Raw genomic sequence first — 15746 nt, forward strand, 5'->3', positions numbered from 1 at the left:
TGGCCGGGCACGGCGGTTGTTCATGGCCGGGCACGGCGGTTGATCATGGCCGGGCACGGCGGTTGATCATGGCCGGGCACGGCGGTTATTCATGGCCGGGCACGGCGGTTGATCATGGCCGGGCACGGCTGTTGATCATGGCCGGGCACGGCGGTTGATCATGGCCGGGCACGGCGGTTATTCATGGCCGGGCACGGCGGTTGTTCATGGCCGGGCACGGCGGTTGATCATGGCCGGGCACGGCGGTTGATCATGGCCGGGCACGGCGGTTATTCATGGCCGGGCACGGCGGTTGATCATGGCCGGGCACGGCGGTTGATCATGGCCGGGCACGGCGGTTGATCATGGCCGGGCACGGCGGTTATTCATGGCCGGGCACGGCGGTTGTTCATGGCCGGGCACGGCGGTTGATCATGGCCGGGCACGGCGGTTGATCATGGCCGGGCACGGCGGTTGATCATGGCCGGGCACGGCGGTTATTCATGGCCGGGCACGGCGGTTGATCATGGCCGGGCACGGCGGTTGATCATGGCCGGGCACGGCGGTTGATCATGGCCGGGCACGGCGGTTATTCATGGCCGGGCACGGCGGTTGTTCATGGCCGGGCACGGCGGTTGATCATGGCCGGGCACAGCGGTTGATCATGGCCGGGCACGGCGGTTATTCATGGCCGGGCACGGCGGTTGTTCATGGCCGGGCACGGCGGTCGTCCTAGGCCCGGCCGCTCCGGCCGGTGTACGGTGGATGATGCAAGGTGACTGTAAGGGGGGTCATGAAATGGCATGTCCATTGACTACATCTACAGGGTGTATAGGCCTGCACCTCCCCCGCTGAGTACGTGCACCGCCATGGAGGCGCCAGTGATAGTACATTGTTGCAACTGAAGCATCCGTGCCTGAGGCTTGCACGTGCGGTCGCCGATGTCTGCCCGTGACGGTCCATGCACATGCAGCCAATGGGGAGAGGGACGCTGGCCGCATATGGCCTTTGGGAAGTAGCGGAAGTTGAGCACCGCCATGGCGGCGCCAATTATGTGATCTTGTCAGACGCTGCACCGTGATGTGTTGTGTGCAGTTGTGTCATGAGGGATGTGAGCGTGATTGGGAAAGGTCATATGTCATACAATATAGCATGTGTGTCCATACAATGGCAATCGGTCGGCACATAATGGGCAACAGATGTGCATTTGTACTTGTTGACGTCGGGTGTGACCCTACAGACGTTGTTACATCTTCACAACTACACAGTACATCACGGCTGTGTGGCCAATTAATGCATCTGTTGTCAGTTTCTTGTTGTGTCGAGGTGATTACTGTGGTGGTGGTACACATGCATTCCGTGTATGTGTTTTGTACGTTGTGTCACCATGCATGTCATTTCCGTATGCACATCATTATTGGTGGTGGCATTTGTGCTTGATGACATGGCGTGTGTACACTTATCGTTTGTGTGCATGCAGTAGCATGAGTGTCTGTGATGTGTCTACGAAACATTAGGGTGAAGACTGAAGTTTTGTCAGTAAGGTACACATGTGATGGAGTTCTACACGTATGCGTCGTTTGTAAGTTGACCAAAGTTACATCTCTCTCCCACACAGGAGAGCTCCAAATGTGCATCGGCCATACACTGTGCTGGAGGATATGGTAGACGAGGAGGTGATTCGGAAATTCCGGCTGGATCGACGTCGGTTGCTGGAGCTTGTGGCACAATTGTCTCCTCATCTGCAGCCACGTAGAACGTATCCTGGGTCGATTACACCCACTGCAAAGGTCATGGCGGTACTACATTTCTTCGCTACTGGCACTTTTCAGTTCACAGTTGGAGTTGCCGGGGGGATGTCACAGGCCATGTTCAGCACGGTTCTTCGGGATGTGTTAACAGCTATGATGCTGTACAAGGATGAGTACATACATTTTCCACGGCCGGAAGAGTTGCCAGCTGTCAAAGCTGCTTTCTATGCACTGGGCCCCATACCTCACGTTGTGGGCTCAATTGATGGCACACACATCGCTCTCATTCCACCACGGGCACGCGAACAAGTGTTCAGGAATCGCAAACACTTTCATTCGCTGAACGTGCAGGTGGTGTGCCTGGCGAACAACATCATCTCCCATGTGTGTGCCAGATTTCCTGGATCCGCACATGACGCCCACATCATGCGGAGCAGCAATGTCCCACGACTCATGGCAAATCTGCGACCCGGTCAAGCGTGGCTTGTTGGTGAGTGTGCAGTGGGTACTCTTGTGATCTCTGTGTTGCATGGGGTACCCACCATATCTTTTTCTGATGTTTGTCTCTGTCATCCCCCTACATAGGCGACTCGGCTTACCCAAACCGGCCCTGGCTCCTCAGTCCCCTACGTAATCCGAGGACGGCGGGTGACATGCGGTACAATGAGGCACATGGAAGGACACGGAGAGTCATCGAACGTACCTTTGGACTGCTAAAGTCTAGGTTTCGGTGCCTCGATAAGACCGGAGGGGCCCTGCCTTACTCACCAGGAAAAGTATGCAAGATCGTGATTGCCTGCTGCATGCTCCACAACCTGGCAGTACGCAATGGCATTGAACTGCTGTTGGACCCTGAAGACGAAGGAGTGCCTCGGCCTCCCATCCCACCCATGTCGACTGATGAGGATAGTGGTGAGGAGGAAGGTGTGGACCAGAGGCGCCAGCTCATAGATCGCTACTTCCCTTGAATGTGAGTATCTACCTCTAGTGGCGGTTGACAATGCCTCATGTATGTTTGCTGGTGTTGTGTGGATATGGGGTTAATCAGCTGGGTGTTGTTTGTGATGGTTGCACATGTGTGTCTTCATGTCTTTGGACATGGAAGTGTCCATGATGTGTGTGCTCTCATCCCATGCTTGTGTGATGGTTGTCGTTTGTGTAATGTAGCTGTGCATTGTGTTGTGATGTGTGTGAATCTCTTTACTGACGTGTGTTTGCTGTCTCTGGTTTTCTCTAGGTCACTCCCGCAGCGCCATGATCATGTACGACTATGATCCCTGTACCTGTTTACGTCTGTATCTGATGGCAATCATGTGAATAAACATGGAGGCAAAACATCATTGTGTGAGTTAATGATATTTATTTACAGGTTGTGCTTCTGTGCTGGTGAATATTTACAAGTCAGTGGGGTGGAGGGAGTTGGAGTTGAAGGTATTGGCAGATGAAATGTCCGTGCTGACACCACATTGGGGGGTGTCAGGGTAGTCCAGCAGACCAGTGGGAATGATTGTCTGTGGGACAGGCTACTTAGCTGGGTGAATGTCTGGCACAGGCAGTGACATTGTCATGGTCGTCCCCTCTTGGAGCGTGTGCCTGGCGCTCCAACACTGCTCTCAGCCTCTTTCTGCCTCGGACGGCCCCTCCGTCTCTGACCTGGAACAGAGTCAGCTGGGAGGGCAGGTTGTTGATGGGCCACATCCGTCGCCAGGGGCTCAGGTGGTGGTGGCGGCGGTGGAGGCGGAGGCGGAGGTGGCGGCGGCGGCGGAGGCGGAGGTGGCGGGGGAGGCGGAGGTGACGGGGGAGGCGGAGGTGACGGTGGCGCTACCACACTTAGTGGAGGGGGGGGGGTTGTTCCGGCCAACCCATTCACTCCACATCGTTGCCTGCTGCCCCATGATCAGCAACATCTGGCCAAGGATGCCAGCGATTTGGCGCTGGGTGTTGGTGTTGTCCACTGAGTCCTGGTGTGCACGATCAGCGTTTGCCTGGGACCGGTCGTATGACGCCTGGCACCTGGCAAGAGCTTGTAGGGACTGTGCCACTGGCTGGGGTAGCTGTTCCTCCTCTGCACGGCGGTGTGTGGCTCGCCTGATTGGATGTTGTCCCGTTGCCTGTGTTTGTGGCCCACTCACCCTGCTTGTGTGTGGGGCCGTTGGACCAGCGTTGCGCGGTGGGTTATGCTGGGTGGCAGCGGCAGGAGTCATGGTGCTGGTGGTAGTGGTGGTACTGGTGGTACTGGTGGTACTGGTGGTACTTACTGGTGGTGGTGGGGACTGTGCAGATCACAGAGACAGGTGCCGCTGGAGTCACACATGCGACGTTGGTCGGTCCCGGGAGTCCCTGTGAGCCAGATGGCCCTGGCTGCGTGCTTGGTCCCGCTCTATCCTCCGCCCCGGAGCTGACTGTGTCCTCGTCACCAGAGAGTCCTGTAGATGTGGGAGGCGAGGCTGGCGGCCGGGTACTGGTTTCCGCAGTCAGTTGACGATCACCTGAGGGACAAGATCGAGCTGGTCAGTAATTTGGACATTCCATGGTTATATAGATTTGTAGCCATTTCTGTTTCCTGTCGCACACACCCCACCCTCCACCACCACCACCACCACCCTCCCCGTGAACATGGGGGCCAGTTGGGAGTTGTAGTTTGGGCCTCTCACACACCCCACCCTCCACCACCACCACCCTCCCCGTGAACATGGGGGCCAGTTGGGAGTTGTAGTTTGGGCCTCTCACACACCCCACCCTCCACCACCACCACCACCACCACCCTCCCCGTGAACATGGGGGCCAGTTGGGAGTTGTAGTTTGGGCCTCTCACACACCCCACCCTCCACCACCACCACCACCACCCTCCCCGTGAACATGGGGGCCAGTTGGGAGTTGTAGTTTGGGCCTCTCAAACACCCCACCCTCCACCACCACCACCACCACCACCCTCCCCGTGAACATGGGGGCCAGTTGGGAGTTGTAGTTTGGGCCTCTCACACACCCCACCCTCCACCACCACCACCACCACCCTCCCCGTGAACATGGGGGCCAGTTGGGAGTTGTAGTTTGAGCCTCTCACACACCCCACCCTCCACCACCACCACCACCACCACCCTCCCCGTGAACATGGGGGCCAGTTGGGAGTTGTAGTTTGGGCCTCTCACACACCCCACCCTCCACCACCACCACCACCACCCTCCCCGTGAACATGGGGGCCAGTTGGGAGTTGTAGTTTGGGCCTCTCACACACCCCACCCTCCACCACCACCACCACCACCACCACCACCACCCTCCCTGTGAACATGGGGGCCAGTTGGGAGTTGTAGTTTGGGCCTCTCACACACCCCACCCTCCACCACCACCACCACCACCACCCTCCCCGTGAACATGGGGGCCAGTTGGGAGTTGTAGTTTGGGCCTCTCACACACCCCACCCTCCACCACCACCACCACCACCACCCTCCCCGTGAACATGGGGGCCAGTTGGGAGTTGTAGTTTGGGCCTCTCACACACCCCACCCTCCACCACCACCACCACCACCCTCCCCGTGAACATGGGGGCCAGTTGGGAGTTGTAGTTTGGGCCTCTCACACACCCCACCCTCCACCACCACCACCACCACCACCACCCTCCCCGTGAACATGGGGGCCTGTTGGGAGCCATGGACATGTTAGTGAGTTGGTGTCGAACGTGCATGGTTTGGGGCGTAGGGGATGTTTCTTCTCAGTTGTGTGAGCCTGACCATGTCGTGCTGATCGTGGTGCTTGGTTTGTACTCACCAGTCTCTTCTCCTTCGTCAAGTCCGTCTAGGCTCTCTCGGTGTAGTATCCCCAGCACCTTCTCCTCCCAATCGGTGTAGGGTAATGGCTCCGGGGGTGTGCCACCGCCAGTATGATTGGCTCTAGCGACGTTTTTCGCTCGGATGCCCTTGATCCTGGTCTTCAGGTCATGCCACCGCCTCTGAATGTCATGCTTCGTCCTCGGCACAGTCCCCGACGCATTCACCCGAGTGACGATCCTGTCCCACATGTGGTTCTTTTGCGCCACGGTCGTCTGCTGGACAAGGGCCCCGAAGATGTGGGGCTCAACACGGATTATTTCATCTACCATTACCCTCAACTCTGTCTCTGAGAATTTCGGGTTTTTTTTGGGTGCCATGGTGTGTGGTGCTCAGTGTGTGAGTTGAGTGAGTTGGGAGGTGCAGGTGTGTGGTGTGTGATGTGTCGGATTTGTGTGGTGGGTGTTTGTGTGGTGGGTGTGGTAGGGTGGTGGGTGGGTGTCTTCTATGTGATTTTATGTGAGTTAGCAGTTTCTCAATTTGCCCTCTTGCTGGCAGCAATGCTGTGGTGCAAAGGATTGTGGTTGTGTGTGGGTGTCATTTTGTAGTCGTGTCTCAATGGTTGTTGCGAGTCAGGTGGTAGGTGGGCGTGTTGACGTGTGTGCATTATTGGATGATTGGGACGTATCATGGTGGCTTGTGATTGGTGTTGGGGGGGGGGGCCTTGTCAATGTTCGTATGTTTGCTTAGGACTTGCGGTGCAGTTTCTGACATTTGTTTGGCGCTAGGGATGTTGTGCGTGTTGGCCTTCCGCGGTGATGCTGTGGTTCTCGTAGCATTGTTTCCGCCGCGGACGTGGATGGCTGTGCGTTCCGTGGTACGGGCGGATTTATCCTAATTGCGGCCACGGAGTATTCTCAGGTATGGCGGTACATGTTTTATTTTCCGCGGTCATTTCCGTCCGCGGCAGTGGTTGTTCATTGAACTCCGTCCGCCGCGGACGGACTTGGTTGTGTTCCGTCCACCGCGGACGGTGTTGGTTGTGAACCGTCCGCCGCGGTCGGAGTTTCGTCACATGAATATCCTAATCCCAAACGCAGTATCTCCGCGGCGCAGCCGGGAGTAAAATTTCCCCCACCATGGCGGACAGTACCCATTTCCGTCCGCCATCCTAATCGGCCCCCTAGTTTGGACCTCAGACCTGCAGTATTCTAAAAGTGTTTAATCATGGGTAGCAAAAATGCTTTACCTAAATCAAAAGTGACCACTCATTTATCAGGAATTTCGATTGATCTGAAAGTGAATTAGCACTCAATCAATATCTTCCTGTGAATGAAGAGATGAAAATCTATTACTTGTAGGAAGTGTAGACTGACAATGGGCTGTTAAAGACTACTAAAGAACATGAAATTCAAATAAGCTGACCCGCAAAGTTTTGGCTAATATAAACACCCAAATGGCAGAGTAAGAACACGAATACTGAGATTAAAATGATTATTTGCTAAATTAAAAAGCTCTCCTAGTAAGCATAGCCTTTTAAAATTGATAAATATGCAATCACCTGGTATGTTTTTATTCACATTCCCCACCCAGCTCACCTGTCACACCTTATTAACGTTATCAAAGTCCAAAGTACAACCCTCCATACTGGCAATCAGCTAGTGTATTTTTTTTGTTTTAGGTGATCATAATTTTCAATTCAGTTGGTTGTTAATAGAGGTATATCTACCAAACCCATTACAAACAGGGTTGTTTGGGATGGTAGTCTGAGTAGAATGATTTGTACACTTAAGAGGTGAAATGCGATGAATTGACTGTTCAATACTGGAGATCTCCAAGTGGTGAGATGCTGCTGGCATAGATGCCTTCAGAAGACACATAGCTTGATCCCATACTCTCTGGAATTTCTTATGAAAATGCTGAATATTCTACCACACGGATGACTGTGGAGCGGAATAGAGGAATAAATAACGTCTGGGGCAACCAAGATTGGGTATCTATTTAGAGAGGGTGAGCTTTTCCCATTTTTTCAAGCAGGATTGAACCTTCCCCGTGGACACTTCCTGCTTCATAAAGTGGTGAAAGCTGCCCTCCATCATCACTGGAAGGCCGATACCTCAGAGTGCAAATGCTACAATGCTGCAGAAATACTAGCACAGCCGGGGCAAGAGTAAAGCAGTCACATGTCTCTACAGAGCAATACAAGAGGACACTCTTCAACCACTGACCACTTTAAGGGACAGATGGGTGGAGGACCTGGGCACCCCATAGAAGACAGAGATTGGGAGAGTATACTCAAGTGAACCTCCAGGGTGTCTAGAAATGATTGATTCCGACTGATTAACTTCCATATCTTGCATAGGCGTACCTTACACTTGGGCGCATTCATAAAAACTTCCACAGGGAGAATGCGGCCTGTTCACACTGAGGGGAAATCATGGTGGAGATACAGCACATACTCTGGTCATGCCCAGCACTAGACAACTACTGGGAGAAAATCACTAAAGTAGTGGCAGATGTCACCGAAAAGACAATTCCCTTCTCACTGAACCATTGCTTATTTATTTGATTCCCTAACCCCTCCAAAACTAAGATTACCAGTAAATACCAGTACCTGTCCTTTATCCTAGCTAAAAGGTAAATATTATGAGACACTGAAAGGCCCCAGAGGGACCTCGAATAGCAGTATGGAACAATGAATTGCTAGATGGGCAGGATATGAGGGGGAGTCTTGCTCAGAGAAGCTTGTAGAGGAGTTGGCTTGATTGAGGTAGCCAGGGCCTGGGAATAGTTGTTGACAGCCTGAAAGACCCAGAGCCAGTGTCTGGTGAATCCACACCAAGGGTGACATCTGCACCTGGGTGCCTATAGCAACAAACATGTCGAACTGAATGCCTAAGGGGACCCCTATGTCCCACATGAACCTTGCCACAGGAAGATTATCAGTAGGAAATATTTGGGAGGCTTGACATGACACTAGTTCCTGGACTATGAAAAGGACAGATCGGCCACACGACCACAACCGGATGCAACTCACGGGGAGAGGGAGGAAGTTTGGATAGTGGGAGTTTGAATGGAGAAGTAATAAGAACTGAGATGACCAGCACAATGTGGATTGAAATGGTTAACTACTATTGATGAACACAATAATGTGATGCTGGATGAGACAAGCAAACTTTTAAACTCAACAAAATCTGTTTAAAAAAATACTGTTCAATAACAGATAGCTTCATTACAATTTTGAACACTGGTTAAAGAAAATAACTGTTCTAATTGATCCAGTAACTTATTTGTTACAGAATCAACATTAAAACAGTTCTTAGTCATTTTAGCAAGCACAGGTTTCTTCGATACTTTCTTACATTTGGCTGCACTACATACCTGTGGCTTGCACAGCATAACACTGAGGCTAGAGGTGTCTGTGGTTTCAGGTCTATAACACCAGCTTGTACTATTTGTAGTTTCCCGGCATGCTTTTTAATAGAGTTATGAGTATCAAATAGTTTACATAAGTTAGATATAGAATAAAAACAAAGCGAGACACACAATATTTAGTGGTGTTTCAAATGGTATGGGATTGCATTTGGTGTATATAGGGAAATAGGCTCAAAACTCACAGAACTGAATAAGACCATGGGATTTCTTCAAAGATACAATTTCAAATTTTCATTTTGGTCATTCTCTCCTTAAATCATTCATCCACTTAGTCAGGTGATACTTTGCAGTAGGCGGGATTGGCACTTATGATAGAGTTGCAGACTTTGAGTGACAAAGAAAACTTGCTTTAAAGGTATTTATGTTCTATAGGATATAGTTTCAAGACAAATAGGGACTATGCCTGTGAAAGAACAAGAAGGACCTGTGACCAATTTACCTGCTAAGTAATTTGCTTCTCCCACATGTATGGTTTTATAGACCGTACATAAGGAATAGATGGGTAAATGTAAGACAGTATTACCTGGCAGTGACCTCACTATTCCTATATGTGGGAGGATGGCACACTTCACCTTCAAAGAGGACTACCATTGGCTTCACAGAGTTTCTTTGAGGATTAACTATTATGGGCTTGTCTTCAACCACTTCATGCTTGGCCTAGTTTTAGCCATGAAAACTTCTGAATCAGCCTTCATCAATGTATGTTATGCTTTAACACTAATACCTCAATAAGAAAAGGTGAATTTCTTTATTTATGAACACATTTTCATTATGAATTACTCTGACATATAACAAAAAATTGCTTCCTAAGTGAAAAAGCAGCGCAAAGTGACCTGTGGAAATATTAAACTGTACCCATTCAACATCCTGCCTCTCCAATCGCCCATTGCATGTTACTAGATTTCTGATCCAATCCTCCTTCCTGGGGACATGTGTTGCACTTGAATACATGGCCACCCTATTCTTTGCTACTAATAGCTCCATAGCTCTAAACCTCCTACATGATAATGGGATCATCTTAACATCAGTAGTATCATCACCAGATTAGATGCTATAACTGTTCCTATCACGGAGTAAATAGATTTAAATATAACATCCCAAGATTTTGGTAGGCAGTCCCAGGGTAGATGTATGAAATTCACATAATCTGCATGACGGCGGGGGCATTTATGTGATTTGTTTGGGTCTATCCTATTTGTTTTGCTGGAGTAAAAGATTGCCAACATAGAAATTTATAGTGTATCATCTTATGTCTATGATTGGGGGATATTAATTGGGTTTGCTCGTAACAGTATTAAAATGATTAACACTTATGTCAGTTCTAAGATGTATATCCCATGCCAGTCTAAATCTCTCCATACATCTCACTTTCTATCATGAGACCAGGGCATACAGTCCAGTAACCCATCTAGTGGATAAATTGTATGTGTACGTAGTTGGAGTTCTGGCAGTTTCATCAGGAAACCTGGCAGCCTATGTTTCACTGTGTGTCTTACTATGTAGTAGGTAACAATGTCTAGAAAAGATGTCTTAGATCTTTCAAAATGGCATCTGTGGTGAGTGTGGGGCCTTAAAGCTCCTCGTCCCTGTCCCCACAGCTTCATCAGAGGTGTTTGATTGTTTTACGGTGTTCAAAGACAAGTTGACCTTTCTCGAGATCCAGTTTGCTCATGTTTTGAGTTGGCAATAGAAATCCAGTATAGGTAGGCTAGCATATTTTGCAGCTCCCAATTTGCTTAGGTAGGGTAGAAACAGATATGATATTCCCTGCACTATCTCCCAGCTGGCGCTCTGAGTGGTAGCATTTGGGGCCGGCAAAACTAAACAACAAAAAACACTGAATTTCACCAGTTATAGTTACTCAAGTAACTAGAACACATGCAGTAAATTAACTTTAACATCTGACTACGCCAAGCATAGTCTTGTCATCATTTATGTTATTTCAAATGGTACAGTGATGTCATAGATCATGTCATGAGTGATGTAATATGTAGGGTAATTAGAGGTGCATGGCAAGAGCACAAGATATTGATACTTTGCTGCACAAGCTATGGTTACTTGAGATGAATACAACTGAAGAATGTCCCTGTTTTTTGTTTAAAACTGTATGTTTTAACTTACAATTTCCCCTAACTATAACGCTACTATAGCCTTCATTTATTGCAGTGAATTTCTGAGCTTTGTTTTAACATGTAAATGTAGTGTATTTTGTAAAGCACGCAGCTGCCCCTACGGGGCTTTCTTGTGCTGTATAATGCTGTGGAACCCTTCCTGGCTCTCCCTGTGAGATGCCCCTCCTGGGCACCCCCAAGGTGAAGCCAGACATCCTAGTGTTGTAGGGGCCGTTGTGGAGATTAAGCAAGCTATTGCCCAGAGTTGCAGCGTGGGACCCATGATTAGAGTAGGCGCCGAGGCGAGAATTATCGAGTCCGCGGACATTGAGCCCAAGACCCTGCCACATCGGGACTTGAACCCTGGTCCAAGGCCCGATCTCTGCTTTAGAGTCTGCCGCTCTAACCAGTGAGCCACACTTCTCCACATGAACTAATATTTTATTTCTATATGCATAGCCAAACTCACACTGAGAACTGCCTTCAGCCTTACATAGATTGGAGTGCCATGGATGTCAGCCCATTCCTCCACATGCATGGCCTTTGGCCGTGAGTGGTGCAGTGTTGGCCGCAGAGCCTATCGTACTCCCTACTCCAGACAGCCTTTTTATATATATCTTATTTTATCACCCAGGACACCCAAGAGAGAAGCACTGGTGGGACTCCTGCAGGGGAACTCCCCGGCTCCCTTAGGACACTTGTAGGTTCACAAAAACACAAAAAAGAGCCCCCTGTCCTAAAATCGCAGCCGCAACATTTCTCTTCATGTTGGGGCCACCAATCAGAGCATGAGCTCCTGCGGGACTCCCAGTAGCCTCTCGCTCCTGCATGACACACAGGAGCCTCCCACTACCACTGGAGCGTAACAGCCACCGGAAAACAACTCTCAACCAATCAGACTCCTGCTAATCCAACCATCCAAACATGCAAATATTTTTAATCTGAAGTCTCAAAAACTACTGAACGGATTTATACCAAACACAAAAAGCACAGTTTCAAGACCAAGATCCATCTTTCTGCCAATTTTGGTATAATTTCTTTCAGCCATTATGGCTGCAGCTATCTTAATCTTCAAAACATCATGGGGTAAACAAGTTTGGGACAACATTTTTCTCAGTTCCCTCTTGATGGATCATTCTGAAACTTTCAAGGCAGTAACTGAGGTGGATGAGCTTTTTCTAGAATGTTTTGTGAAGATTCGTCAAACGGTGCCAAAGTTATAAGCAAAATAAATGCTTCTTCTATGGAACCATGGTCCTAACTATGATTACACTGTGGAGACCAACACTGGGTAATATATACATTAACCTTGGCATCTCCTCCCAAGCCTTACATACCAACAAAGGGAAGGTCACATTATCTGCCTCTTCTAGTGCCCCTTCTAATGGAACCACCAAGCACTGGACCTTAAAGAAGGACTCAAATTTCAAGTTGATCCTGTTACCAGACGCTTATCAGAGCAGAGGATGACCGGTTTCAGAGCCTTAATAATCTTCTGTTATGGCCATCTTTAAATGTGGCACATCGACAGGCACCATAGTTTTGCTGGCTGCATTCATAATACTTGCAAACTAGGATGCAGCAAAGTGATCTCAATGCTGCACACAGGGCTGGGATTATTTTATCTCAGGAAGGTGGCAGTCTGCAACCAGGAAACTTTGGGCTGCATTTGTTCTAAAGAGCAGCAGCACCATACTGGCTTGTAGCCAGGTTGCCAAAAGTGCAGGGAGAATAATAGTGATGCAAGCAACGCAGTTGGAGGTGCACCACGTGGCTGTGTCACATCTTTGTGAGCATTAACTCCATAGGCTTCTCGTCATATAACTCAAGATTTTGGTGAGTGGCACAAAACTGAAACAATAGCTGAAGTGCCAGATGTACGACCATTAGAAATTGAAACTCGCACATTGCGCTCAATTGCGAGTCACAATTTGCGAGTCACAATTTCAAATGTACAACAGTGTCTGAGACACTGATTGCGATGATTCCCAATGGGGTCACAAAATGCGAGTCTCATGAATATTAATGAGACACTCACAATTTGCGACCCAATTGTGAATGGCTGGCCCTCCCAGGGATGGTTGCCTGCTGGGCCCAGCAGACCTCCATGTCTGGGGCTGCTTTAAAATAAAGCAGTTCTTTAAATTTTTTTGAAATGCAGCCTGTTTTCCTTAAAAGAAAATGGTATGCATTTTATTTTTTAAATGAAACTTTTTGTTTCATTTTTTAAGGGCAGGTACTGGTCCCTGCAAAGGGGATGGGGTCCCCTTTTGCGATTGCATTACCCCCCTCTTGAAGAGGGCGGTAAATTGCGAGTGTTTTGCGAATGCAATTGCAGTCGCAAAACATTCGTACAAAGCTTGTGAGTCGCTATTAGGAAGGGAACGCCCCTTCATAATAGCGAGTCTCGAAACACTATTTTGTGAGTCGAAATTATTTGCGACTCACAATATGGTGTTCATGCCCAAACGGGTCACAAACCTGCTTGCGCATGAAATTTTCCGTAGTACATCTGGCCCATAATGCCTTAATGTAGTTGCAAGACGCACAAGCTACCTTACCAACCACAAATGCATGGACTTAATGCAGATTTCTTTCACTGTGATTACATGCATCTGCCGCGGCTCCAGCATGTTGGCAGCGCAAAAAAAAAAAGTAAACTGATAATTATGAAGAATGTGTGCATATCAACATAAGATCATCGTAAATAACTAAATGCCACTAATCAAGACTATACTGGTGAAAAATAAACATGTCTAGAATGCTAGGGAATAATTAAAAACTTGACGGACAACTAACGCAGCCAATCTCTGAAGAGAGCGGGGCTTCACCCAAAAAGGTTAATGGTTAATAGTTTGAAGACCAACAGTTACTTTCTGTTCTGTATGTGTATATGTTGCTACTAGTTGTGTATTGATGAGGACATGCCAGTCAGCTGTAGCCAGAACTAATAGCAGAAAGAAAAAATTGTTCCGTAAAGTCAGCAGTGGAAGGATACACAGAACTTGTCAGAAATCCGTGTAAAACCAAAATTCTCGGATAAACACAGGATAACTCATCAGGATTTAAAGGGTTAGGTTGAGGAAATATAAATTTTATGGTCAAGAAATGTTCCCTAACGTGTACCCCACCGTCTCCATGTACCAGCTTAAAGTGCATGTAACTTCCCTCCTGTGCCAGCTATGAAGACGCAAATACATTTGCGTCCAACGTTAACATGTCCTCTTTCAGATCCACCCTGAATGGGTTGAATATTCCGTTTCTAAGTATGCTATGCCAACGTCTTTTTATGGTGTACTTTACACGTTTTTCAGCTCTGGCGAAGTAGGCCCTGAATTCTGCCATCGAGCCTTTTTTCTGCCTTCTGACTCTGAAAACCTCAGCCCAGGCTGTCTCTGTACCCGTGACCTCTGCCTTACTCCCTGTGCGGCTAACGGCGCTTAGCTCAGCCTGCTGCCTGCCAAGACTGTATTCAACCTTCGAATTATCTGTTCCGCTCCTCGAAAATGCATTCCTGCCTACTAGTTTAAGTAAACATCCCCCCAGCTGCAGAGCAAAGGGCCCGGCCTCACTGTCTCCGTGCAAGTAATTCATAGCCTCTGTTACCATGGAAGGCCCATGCCCCTCGCATCTCATGCAGACACTTAGGCGCTTATACACGCACTCACAGTCAGTATAGAATAGCTTCTGCCCCAGAGACCTTTCCCTCTAGATAATATGGTTCCCAAACATCAGATATCAGATATGATAGAGGTACGAGTTGATCTGACATGCCAGACTTCTGTCTCTTTCCGCCAGTGTAAATGTCAAGTCCCCTGCACCCTCCAGTTTCACGTCAATCATACGTCATGCAGCTGCGCGCGCATTCAGGCCTCAGATTTCTGCTGACATTACAAGATTCTGCTTTGTTGCCACCCACTTGTGACACCTACCTGTGACGTTTCTAGCACACACCTCTGTGTTCACGCCCAGTTCACGCCTTCTAATTACGTATTACTAACACGTGGATGCTGTTATCTTGTTTCTCTCCGCTGTTACGCCTACTGTATTGGTTTCTATAATGTGACTTAAGTATATAAGCTATGTATTGTCAATAAAATATTGCTCTATCCCTTCCTACACCCCAGTGGTGGTAGGAACATGATATCCGGTCTGACCATTCCTTTTTAAGGAATAAAACCCCTAAGAACTCTAACACCACGGACTCTGCCTCTTTCTTTCCGATTGAGTTATTATTGATTAAGTACTTACCTGCATAGAAATTAGGACGGTAAATCAAATATTTACCACAATATTCTGGCGCCCGAATAGGGACCCCTCCCCCACCCCACGCGCCGGTTGGTGCGTTGCAAGCTCTGCCCCCTGCCATCAGTTAGACGGAACTACGCGTACTGGCAGGATTTCCTGTATCTCCCTCTGGCCCACGGAGGTGACGAAGACTGCGATCAGCACCCAGACGAGGCGGTGAGGAGTGCGGAGGATCCCGACCAGAGCCTAGCCGAAAGAAGCAAGGTCCGAGGTGTCAAGAGGCCCACCAGTTTCCGAAGTATCCACGTGTCGAGTCGAGTCGAGTCCGGTCCAGTCCAGTCGAGTTTTCCGAGGCCTTCTGTTTCCGTGCTTCCCGGTGAGTACCATTGCTGGGACGTATCTAGACGGGTGCATTATTAGGTATCCGGTAAAGACGGGTTTGGGTACACAAATTCGGT

Source organism: Lissotriton vulgaris, chromosome 6 (genome assembly GCF_964263255.1).
Source record: "Lissotriton vulgaris chromosome 6, aLisVul1.2, whole genome shotgun sequence".
NCBI classification, from domain to species: Eukaryota; Metazoa; Chordata; class Amphibia; order Caudata; family Salamandridae; genus Lissotriton; species Lissotriton vulgaris.